The sequence below is a fragment of the Bombus fervidus genome, chromosome 6, assembly GCF_041682495.2.
Source record: "Bombus fervidus isolate BK054 chromosome 6, iyBomFerv1, whole genome shotgun sequence".
NCBI classification, from domain to species: domain Eukaryota; kingdom Metazoa; phylum Arthropoda; class Insecta; order Hymenoptera; family Apidae; genus Bombus; species Bombus fervidus.
In genome coordinates this window covers 5,657,135-5,669,097 of record NC_091522.1, presented here as the reverse complement: position 1 = coordinate 5,669,097, position 11,963 = coordinate 5,657,135, and the positions used below count along the sequence as shown (strand labels likewise).

The 11,963-nt window shown below is 34.2% G+C and overlaps 1 long non-coding RNA gene across 1 annotated transcript in view; it reads right to left on the bottom strand.

Moving 5' to 3' along the window:
• Positions 1 to 1,859: 1,859 nt before the first annotated feature.
• Positions 1,860 to 11,963, bottom strand: part of LOC139988529 (uncharacterized) — a 48,619-nt gene continuing 38,515 nt past the window's right edge. Inside the window, exon 2 of the long non-coding RNA XR_011800156.1 lies at positions 1,860 to 3,654. This is a non-coding gene — a long non-coding RNA (uncharacterized lncRNA). The remainder of the gene's footprint in view (positions 3,655 to 11,963) is intronic.

Below are 11,963 nucleotides of genomic sequence, written 5' to 3'. Positions count from 1 at the left end.
ATACTCTAGCGACACCAATAAAAAGACAGAAATATATTTTTCCATCCCACTGTATCTTTTTCCATAGGAGATACGCTTCATTACATAAATAACAAGTACTATTACAACAGTTCTAACATCAAACATATATATCGGATTTTATTTCACCTCTTTTTGACAAACCACCTAATCCCCCTACTTTTTGCACCTACCCCTATCTCTTTCCCTTCGGGCTGGCACCCAATACCCTTCCAAACTATATAAAATACATTTACAGGAACCATCTTATTTCATCCGTAACGCGTTAATAGTATCAATCTTCCACTCGAACCGAATTCTGCGAAGCATGACAAATAGTTCATCTCGTAGTGGAAGCAGAGCAGAGCAGTCTCTGTCGACTTACGTCCGCCCTATTCGTGCTGGCCTAGAGCCGCACACATCGCAGTATCCCTGGCGTGCACGTCCCTCACCATTTGCTCTCTTAATTGCACTGTCAAATCGCTGTGTAACCTTACAAAAGCCTATAAATCTTCCGATCGTCGCGGTGGGTCTTATGGTCAACCAGCTCCCGGTGGCCAACTTGCCTCTCTGTTTCCAAAACCAACTGTCGTGGTCCATACACGTGCGTACATGTGTATACAGGATATTTAAAAAATAGATGGCCAAACTTTGGTAACGTATTCTCTAAGGATGAAAAAAGGTTATGTCAAGATAGATTTGGAATTCTCTCCTTTTTCGAGATGTAAATACTTTTCGTTTTCTACGTGATGTCAGACACTGAATTGAACATATTTTAAAGACGTTTTATTTGTAAGAACGCCTGCAAAGTGTATTTTATTTTTAGTCTGTGTTTTAGTTAGTCTCTGGACTTTTATGCGTTTATGAGACATTTAAAGATGCAAAAAATGCCAAAGAAATTTCAACATGTGAAAGTATAACACGCATAATATATCCATGAATACTTACAATTAATATATTTATAAGTGTTCGGACATTTTCATAAGCCAGTGTATACGATCTTTTTCCATCTAGCAAGAATGAAGCACGATATTAAAATGTGGTCATCGATTTCTGAAACACCCTGTATATGTTATACACACGCGAGTGTACAAGTATGTATACCTGTACATCAGACGTGCGTACCTAATACACACATGAAAAGGACAGTGTGCATGCTGTACACGTGTCGGCAGATTGCGTGCACGCAGTTTAACGCTTTGGAACGACGCGGCGGGATTCCAAACGCAGGTCGAACGGTGGCCTGTCGTGTTCACCATGTCGGCTTTCGAACGCTGACGTCAGCTACGTTTAATTGTACATCTATGACACGATGTTCGATTGGCTGATTATTATGCAACGCCCATTTGATACACTTACCTCAGGACTCAAACCACTTTTGCGTCAACTACGTCTAGCGTGATCGTCGATTGAAAGGCAAAGCATTGTGCTTCCATCTTGCGAGTCGATGGATGGCACAGGGGATAGATTATTGGAATGTGGGAAATTTGGAATGCAATAGCAAAGGACAGATTTTTGAAGGATTTAACACATTAAAGAACCAACGTTACATTAACGCAACATTCTATTTAGAAGCTTTTTCCATCAATATACATATAATGTACTATTCCTTAATTCAAAATTCCGTTTTTTAATATCGTAGTTAAATTCCATGAAAGGGAATTTGGAAAGTCTCTTTGAAAAATGAAAGAGTGATTTGTGAGGGATGAAATCGGAGATGTGTAGATTTATTAAAAAACAGAATAATTTTTGTGAGAATCGGAACATTATACAACAATAATTAAAAATTATTGCTATAAAACCGTATTCAAGTTTAAAATATTTAAACAAATGGAAGAAAATGAAGTGTACTTCTTTTAAAAAATTTAAGAACATCTAATTGCGAGCTATTTTATTTACTATTTCTGCAACACGGATTTCCTGCACGGTTTGAAAGTGAACCATGAAAATCTATTCCTTATCTACTTTAAAATTATATTACAGATTCTATTGTATATTTGCTCCTTCCTCTCGAATTATATTTATATTAATTCTCTCTGTTTCATAACAATTACTTGTTAGCATAACAATTTTCTTAAACACGAAGATAATCGCTAACGTTTCAGAAGCAGGATGTACCTTCTCCTCGTGGAAAGTTCCCCATGCAGATAAAACTGTTGACTTAACCATATCTCTGGCGTTATTCCACAGAAATTTAACATTACTATGCTAATTGTATACGTATGTCGAGGGGGTTCGTATCGTATGTCTAGAATATAACAATAACACCCTTGCTATAATCCTCACCTACTCTAGGCTTGCCCAAACCACACTGGCAACAGCAGTTAACCTACACGTTGTTCAATGTTCCAATGATAATATGCATTGCCTGCGAACCAATTGTTCGTCCGATCAAATGCCCATGTATAGCCAACACAAATAACGTTATTAATTAACTTCTAGCTGTTATAACTTATAGATTAATTAAATGAGATTGACTTTAACAAACAGTAATATTGTAGAAATATGCTTACATACGAAGAATAAATTCGTGATATTTGTACAATTTTTGACATTACCTACGAATATGATATCCCTATGAATAGAATTGAATAGATCCCTATTAATATGTTACTATAAATAGAATATACCAGATTTCTTCCGCCTTACGTTTACGAATAGAAACAAGAAATAAGTTTATGCAATTTTATAATAATACAGGTTCCCATAAATTCTCTATTAGCTCCAAAATCACGAGTTATTGCACTATTCGACTTTGTAAGGAATTTTGCAAGGAAAAGTTTACTAAGCAAGAATCAATGGGCTCGCAAAAGCTTTCCATTTCTCTCAATAATAATTTCTTTTAAGTAGTTTTTGTAGGTTTTTAGGGTATTCATTTTTTTAATAATTAAAGAATATTTTATAAAGACTGAGATTAATAACGTTCAGACGACGAACAAGACGAGTTAACAGAATGATTACTCCTTATTTCTCCATATCGAATCTTCCCCTTTAATTTCTATCCTTAAATTTTAAGAAAGAGCTATATTTTTCTCGATTCGATGCTTTATCATTTTCAAAAATTTATGATAAATAGTCCCCTTTCAATCTTATCAATTATTAAACAGAACGTATCAACTATCAACCATTAAAATCGTACTAAAATCTTTCCAAACATAATAATCTATCATATCAGTTCATACCTACCGCAATTTCAGGCCATAACTTTTTGAAAAATGTTCTTTCCCCAAACCGATGAACGTCGTCGACGTAGAAGTAAGGAAACGAATTCACGAGGTCGCGGTTTACGAGGCGTGTCGTGCCGTTCAAGCGGATTCGTCATGATCCTCGAATTTCAAGGTGAGCACTTCTTTCTGTCGTACGCATGAAGCCGCAAGAACCGTCAAGATGGCGGCCAGCCGGAAATGGAAACTTGAGACACGTTGAGCCTCGGGAGGACGAGCACAATGAAAAGGCGGCTTCGTCCATGGGGATGAAGGAAACCGACAAAACTTGCAGGGGTCGAAGTCGAGATTTACGAGGTCCCTTCTCGCGCACGGTTAAGTATTTAATTAACCCTCTCCTGGCCTTGAGCGACGTCGTCGGCTGGTGGAGGCCGATTTCACGAGGTGTCTCGTTGCTTGTCGTTGGTATCAACTTCGAGGCTCACGTCGAACGCTGGAAAAAAGAATCCTTAATGAACAAGAGGCGGTTAATTAAAAACGAAGTAACAGGAAACGGCGACGATCGCATCTTGAGCAGCTTCTTGTCAATGTGGACCGAACGCGCTCGGTTTCACGTTTCACTGGCTACCAGTTGTAAAGGGAATGTTTAACGAGTGTAGTTTCTGCGGATCTTCTAAGGAAGTTATTTCAAGCAAGTGTATATATATAAATATGCACTGGCTTTAAAGTTACAGGAATGGATTAAGCGAGTGATATTGAATTTATGACAAACTTATCGTCGATCTTCGTCTATGCTAATTTATATATCTAATTTCAAATGGATCATATGATTTAAAGGTATACTGTTTAAAACAAATTTTAAGATTTCTATCTTTATCAATTTTTATGATATTATTACAGTAAAAAATAGATCCGTAGATAACGTTGTTGGAGTATAGAAATAGTTCATAATTACTCAAATGGTATCAGCAGTTTGAACATTTCTTGGATAAATTTAAATTTCGGACACGTACGATTAATTCAGAATTTAAATTCATTTTCTAATTTCTAATTGAAATGCTGTTCTTTAAGTATGTCTAGATCGCAGAATTATCAATTGATTTTCTGATATGGTGGAATAAAAATTTGGCTTTCTAAGTTTCTGGACGTGTTTTTAAAATTTCAAATGTAATTTTTGAAAGAAACAATATAAATCTTAATTTATTGAATATATATACAGTTGCTGTATACATGTAGTTAAAAATTTGTTATTTATTTTTCAACAAAGACTGGTTTAAATGGAATATATTTTATATAAAATGAATTATTGGTGGCAGTTATGCAAGGGTGATAAAAATGATTACTGCGGTGATACCTTTAATTGGAATTATATTCGGTGGTAGGAATGGAAGAACTATGGAATGGACAAAACGAGAAAGGCATTAAAAACATCGTTGAAACACAGCGAATCGTGCATTGCCGCGCGGAATGCAATTTTAACAACGTCCATCGTGATGTTACCTCGTTTTACCGTTATCCCAGACAATACGTGTATTTGCAATATTTCTTTGTCAACAAAATGGCCTTTGTTGACAACAAAAAAATTGAAATCTCGGCGTGAATCACACTATCGTCGATTGCTAGATATACGAATTAATTAGTTAGAATACTTGCCATAGTTTTTATTTCAATTTGACTTTTTATATTACTAGAAAACTCTGGAATTTGTTGGGAAGACAGTAAAATGTTTTTTCTAAATAATATTTTGTATTTTCTATTTACTTTTCTTACTTCAAACAAATTGAGGGACAAGTAGAATTTTTACATTTTTAGAAAAGTCCGAAATTTTCGAAATTAATTAAACTTTCTAAATGATAAATTTTTGGTCAATTACAGAAACAAGTAATGCAGAATACATAATAAAGTACATTAATTTTATTGATCTCTATTTATCAATAACAATTTGAAAATTTGTTTGTAAAGCTGTTCATTACAATATAAATATCGAATACTAAACTGAAAATTCTCTTTAACATATTATGGTCTGGAATAATATCATTTTGACGTAAAAAACATCGTGTATACATTATGCAACATTTTATCGATAGACGTATATTTTTCCAGAAAGCAGAAACGCACCTTACGAAAACAAAATCGTGATGTACTCAACGCAAAAAATATTTTCATGAAATTGAAATTAAAATTCAGAGTAGATATATTTTTCCATTATGAACTTTAAATGTTGAAACGCGCGTAACTGTATAATTTTGGAATGTGTAAAATTTTGATTAAAAAATTTCACTATTTTATCAAAATTATTATTGCAGTTACATATCAAAAGTTTTATCGTAACATTTAAACGCCCCAGTTTTGAAATATCCGCATCATTTTCAGCCTTACTATAATTAACGAACAGAAGAATAAGATTAAAAAATACACATTCGTATGTGCACAGAATTGAATTCATCACTCAGTACTAATGATTAATAGTCGATTGCGCAAAACTCAATTATGATCTTAAACAGTTTGAGTTGCTTGGCCCATAAAGCGATTGGGGGTGCAACAAGGGAACCAGAGTTGGTCGTGCATCAAAATCCGTGTATACGGACTTACGGACAGAGGATCGAACGGGATGTTTCCGTCGAGGCAAGAGTTTTCGAGAAGCATGAAGGGAACTCCCAGTAATCGATAGTTTCAAAGATGCCGGATCGTAAAGCCCCGGGAGACTTTATAGCCGGCCCGTGTACGTACTTTCCTCGATACTGTTTGGTAGCTTCAATATATATATATATATATATATATAGATATGTATGTATGTATGTATATGTACACACAGGTAAACCGCGTCAGCTTTGCAATCTTTTACAGTACGTAGTTCCGAAGTCATCCGGTCACTAGAACAGGTAATTTACTTCCCCGAGCAATCACGTCCTTGCGGAATAATTCAACGGCGAACCTTCTGTTCGATCGTCCATTTCCTGCTTTCACGTTGTATACTTACTCTCACCCACACCACTTTCATTTTTGTTCGCTTTTAAATTTAAAGTATAATTCACGATTACTTTAATGCGATTACGTCAATTTCTTGAGAACTAAATTCCTTACTCCTTCTTTAAACGGTTTTATTACCTATTTACGAGCGAATCTTGCAACATCTTTCTAATGAGCCTGTTGCATTAGGACGACGTGAGAGTAAAATATATGAGAAGTCGGTTTCATTCGATTGAATCATTAGGATTGGGAATTTGATTATTTCTTAACATATGTGAAAATTGATATTGCAAATTACAGAAAATTTTATATATACGTATCAATACAAGGGGAAAAATTGTTATTTTTTTATGCATGAAAAATTTTATGTTACCTTATAACTCTAACCACAAGATAACTAAAATAATAAAAATATTTTTACTGACTGTTTACTTAACTCCAAGTTTAATTAAGTCCGCGTAAATTAGAAGTGTATGAAACCTTAATTTGGCCAAACTGGCGTTAAGCGTTTTGCACCGTCATTAACTGCACGTTCACCACTTAAACCCTGATATATAAATTTCATAGCGTTAGTTTAACGGTGCACATATTACCTCGATCTTCTTCCCAAATATGGTCACTTAACCTGATTGTACGCTACCGTACTGCATTTCGCGTTTATGGCATTAAGAGCTCAGTTTATGCGGCGAATCAGAGCATAATGCTGAACTCTGAAATTAAATGAATTAGACATCTACAGATGTCAACTGTCATATTATCGCCATAATCTACTAGTCTGTAATTTCATTTAAAGTATGAATTATGTTTTTTCTATCGTAAATCTTCTTTATTCTAGGATTCTAAGGCATGAAATGTAAGTATTTCAGTAATAATGGAAATACCACATTTTTAATATTTCAAAAATGTTTACTCAAACGTTGGTTTCTGTTGCAGACAGAATTTTTAAATTATTTTATAAAGCTCTAATTACAGAGAACTTTATTCGTATCACGTCAAATGAACTTATTTCTTATAAACTTTCGCATCGTCAAACAGTTTCAAAGTATCGCAAACCCAACTAATAATTCTTCAACAAATTACTAAACCTACATTAAAAGGGAAATAACATTGCGTCTTATTCTTATATTCATATCGTTGTTATTAACATTAACACTAACATTGCATTAACATTAACCCTTAACGTAGCATGCTAACCAAATCTATTCTTTACAACGCACCTTTAGTCCATATCTATCCTAACAAATAATTCTACATCAAATTACGAAATCTGTACAAGGAAAGGAATTACAATTTCATTCTGCGAACGTACAATGCGAACATTTCTTTTTTTTTTTTTTTTTCTTTTCGTTCGTAACACGAACATAATGGATCCGTCAAGATTACGTGATGCAGAATCAGTATTTCGTGACATCAAGGACGCATCATTGCGTCCTTGAGATAAATGAATAACAAATGTAAAAAAGCTAGTGAAAGAAATCAACTTTAAACCAGCCAATAATAGAGAAACTGCGAACAGATGCATCCGAGAGACGGAAGACTCGGAAACGTAGTTCTCCGATGCAAAAAGTGGCAAGACGAATAGCTGTCTCGATAAACGAATAGCGTACGAAGTAACGTGCGAACGACAAGCTTCCGGGCAGACGAACTGGCTGCGGATACATGTCGCTCTTGAAAAAAGGTGATTCGATTACATTACGGGACGATATTGCGAGCCGGTTCGCTTCATCTTTCTTTCACTGGTCTCGTGTGTCAGGTAAACTAGAGCGGATCTGATTTGTTCGTTTAAGCTTCTGCTTCATAAAGATAAATAGTACGCGAATCATTATGTAGTCCTCGTAATTTCAAATTTAACGAGCAAATCGGACATTTTTACGTAGAATTAGAAATTACTTTTTAGAATAATTATGTCTCGTAGTTATGTCTTTTTCGATGGTTTCATTCATTTGAATCATTAGGATTGGGAATTTGATTATTTCTTAACATATGTGATCATTATTTGGAAGCTTCACGTATAATTTGTAAATGAATTTATATAATTCCATTTGCAGAAGAAAGGTTCTGTAAAAATGCAGGTTATAGCAAGGTACGCTTTTCTATAAAGCTTGACATTTTTTCCATTGAAATTTTTTATTTATCTTTTTGGAGTGTCACTTTGTCACGCTTCACGCTGCCATCATTTTGTTGGTATCAAATGGATGCGGGTGGTGGAAGATACGCTTCCCATGTATCTTTCATGATTTTTATCTTCCGAAAGTAACGCTCTGCAGATAGTCACAATACGATTCAGTTGCGAAAAAACGTATTTTGCACCGATTAAGAATTGATCGTCAGAAGCATATATTATGAAATATATAAAATATTATAGATAGAAGAAACAATATTAAATCTTTAATTCTCTTCATATTCAAAATTTTCAGGCAAATAAATTTATAATTGAGTCTTTTATAATTATTATTTGAAACTATCATTAGAGAAATTTCAAATCATGTATGTGTGTCTTTTATCATATGCGTATCGTAATTTTCACAATACGATATTTTCTTTAGTATTCTAAACTTCTTCAAACTTTTTACAAGTAGAAAGATATAAAATTCTTATGTAAAGCGAAGTTCACTCATAAAAGCCACATTTACCAAACAGAGGCATTTTTGTTTGTAAAAAATTCATCGAAATGTACGAAGGCTGTTTCCTAAGAAAAATGTCCCAATAGGTAACTGTAATCATTACATAAAAAGTGTTTATCGCCGTTCAAAATTTTAAAGTGCAAAAATGTACAGTGTGTACATGAAGTTTACAAATATCAAAAATATTCTTCATAGCGTTTAATGAGTGAAATCGATCACTTTTGAACTTCAATTTCTTCAATATATTTTCTTCAAAAAGTATGAAATTATACAAATATTTCAAGTCTGCTTATCTGCATTATCAACTTCTAGTCTTTAACACGTAAGAAACAATAATCCATGAAAATTTCCTTTCTATCTAACGCTACAAAATCTAACACTGAAAGAGCATGCAATCAAATTTCATCAAAGACACACGTCGTTCCCACAAATCACTTTCCAAAATAAGTTTAGTAACGACTCATCGGAGTGTCGTTTATCCTACCGACTTGTAGCCCCGCCAACTTGAAATTTCGAGCGATCAGGAAGACTGTACGTCAAACGATCCATGGTTTTGGTCGTTCCTCGGGGCTATTTATTTGTTTTCCCGTGGTGTCACGTCGTCGAGATTCGAGCAAGTTTCAACAGAACGGGAATGGACGGATACGAGTACCGACAGCGGAAACGCATAGATTTTTCCCTTCTTGGTGGTTTTCTGAATTCAGACCGCGACAGCTGGGCCAAACTCAGCGGGACGACAGGCAACCATTCGGCCTGCTCTATTTTTATCCATCCCCGTCAACCTGAGAGATTTAAGGCCGCGCAGATAACACCGCCTCACGTACTTACTTCCTACGTTAGAGCTCTGATCCTCCCTGAGTGGTGGCGACCACGATCGCGTCGATCGTTCGTTGTATTCCCGTGTTTTCTACGAATTTAAACACATATCACTATACCAGCCAGTTTTCCTATCCATTACCGATAGGTAGCACGTGATTTTATATTTGTATGATATACACGTGCGACTGAAATGTATTAGTAAAGACGTGTGTTTCAATATTTATGGGTTTATGGTTGTCAAGCAGGATCTTCTTGTATGTATAGTGATTTAGTGATCGATAGTAAGTGATAGATTGTAAGTTATATTTATTCGTTGTGCAACTAGTTAGAATTATAGTTATAATTATAATTATAGATAATTATAATTATAGGACTAGTTATAATTATAGAATTTTACATCGAATATAACAGTTAGCTAAATTGTAATTTTCGAAAGTTGTTTTATTAGTAAGTTTATTGATTATGAAAAGTAGGACTTGACAATTATTTTACTAATACTGTTTTACTAATAGAATTTAGGAAATCGTTCGAAAAGTGTCCATAATTTATTTGATAAGAAAGAATCAAACAGTCCAGGTCTTTCAATACTGGAAAATTATTAAAAAGCTTAAATAATAGAGAGCTACTATTTCTTCAAGAGAACTGTAATAAAAATAAATAAAAAATGCAGCATCTCAATATACAACTCCAGGCTTCAGCTTTGAGTGAGCGAATGGCTAAAAATCGCCAAGCTCTAAATAACCCTTTCTTTAACATAGATAAGCTTTTAGTAATATCAGAATAAAATTATTAATTAGCCCTGAGCGAAAAAAGTAATTCATAAAGTTATATTAAAATTACAAAATGAAATTCTTTATTTTACTCTTTATTTAATTTTTGCAATAAAACATTAAATAGATATAATTGCAAATACAAATTGTTAGAAACAAAGTTTCACCATTGCAAAAAACATCCTGCTAAAAAGAATTAAATTAGGACGTGGTCAGATATTAAATTCCTTCAATGTAGATTCTATTGAAGCAGTCTTTGCCCGCCGTTTGCTATTTCTCTACCCGTAACACGTACATTTGCAAGATGTCTTTGTGCAGTTGCAGTAAGTGTAACCACAATGAGACACTCATCGAACGTTTGAAGTTCTAACTCGATCAATTACGAAACTTTGTGACTATCGATAGTTACTTCAGCTGTACGTTTGTAAGTTGGACCGATGCTGATTAACGTTAATGAAGATGCAATCGGGAACGGGAACAAAGAAACTTTAACAGAATCATCTTATTGATCGAACTAGTTTGACGACGTAAACACGTTAGGTTTAGCTTCTTGAAACAATTATTGATGTTATAATTTCCAGGATCAAAATTCAAATCGAAATTTAAATGATTCATATTTTTATATACTGCGTTTCATTTACAGGTTATATTTGAAAACTGCATAATTTTCTTATGATTGATAACATCGGCAAGAAAAATATTTTACATGTTAAGTATAACGTTAATCTATAATAGAACTATAATTATAGACAATATTTTACTATGTACACTACTATTCACAAATTGAATTAAACAACAACTTCACAGTAAGGAATTAGAAAGAAACTTGAATTCTCATAATGAAAAAAATTAACTACTGTCTTTAGCATTTAACGAATACGAGATCTATTTGCCCTTTAAGATGAGACCGCTAAAGGAGCGCTGGTTTACGAATTAACTTCATCTTGTAGACGGTTCGTCAATTATAGCCTCGGTGAGAACGTTCGCGAAGAAGAATCCTGAGAAGCATAAAACCAGCCTTTTATGAGTGGCACGTAAGACGAGAGTCGCGAAATATCCACTCGAAAAGCCCAAGACCAAGCGGCCAGACGCTTTCGACCCCTATAAACCGGCGACCATCCTTGTTTCTCAACGTACTCCGTAATCACCCCCGCTAGGGCGCAGAATGCCGGTAAAACTATCTGTCTGGCAGTTATCTCGTAATAGGATAAATAATGGAGCCGCTATTCGACCCGCTTACACCGGTTGGTTGAGAAATCACCTCTGTGTGTTTCTGTTTTGATGGAATTCTTGAAATAAAAGGGATTACGGGAAGTGGAGATACAAGGCACTAATCATTGTGGGGGGGGGGGGGATACCGAAAATATGAGGATTAAGAACAACAATACAACAATGATAAGAAAAAATAATTGAAATAATTGTTGATTTGATTTTAGGAGTTTATGAAATATAGGGTATTTTTTAAGGATGATATAATTGATGTTATTTGGGTATTAAATGAAGATTATATAGTTTGCAAGCTAAATACTAATAGATGATAGAAATTTCGCATCTTAAATGTTATATCAATATTTATTTTCTATGAAAATTGAGAAGTATGGTTTTCGTGTATCTGATAT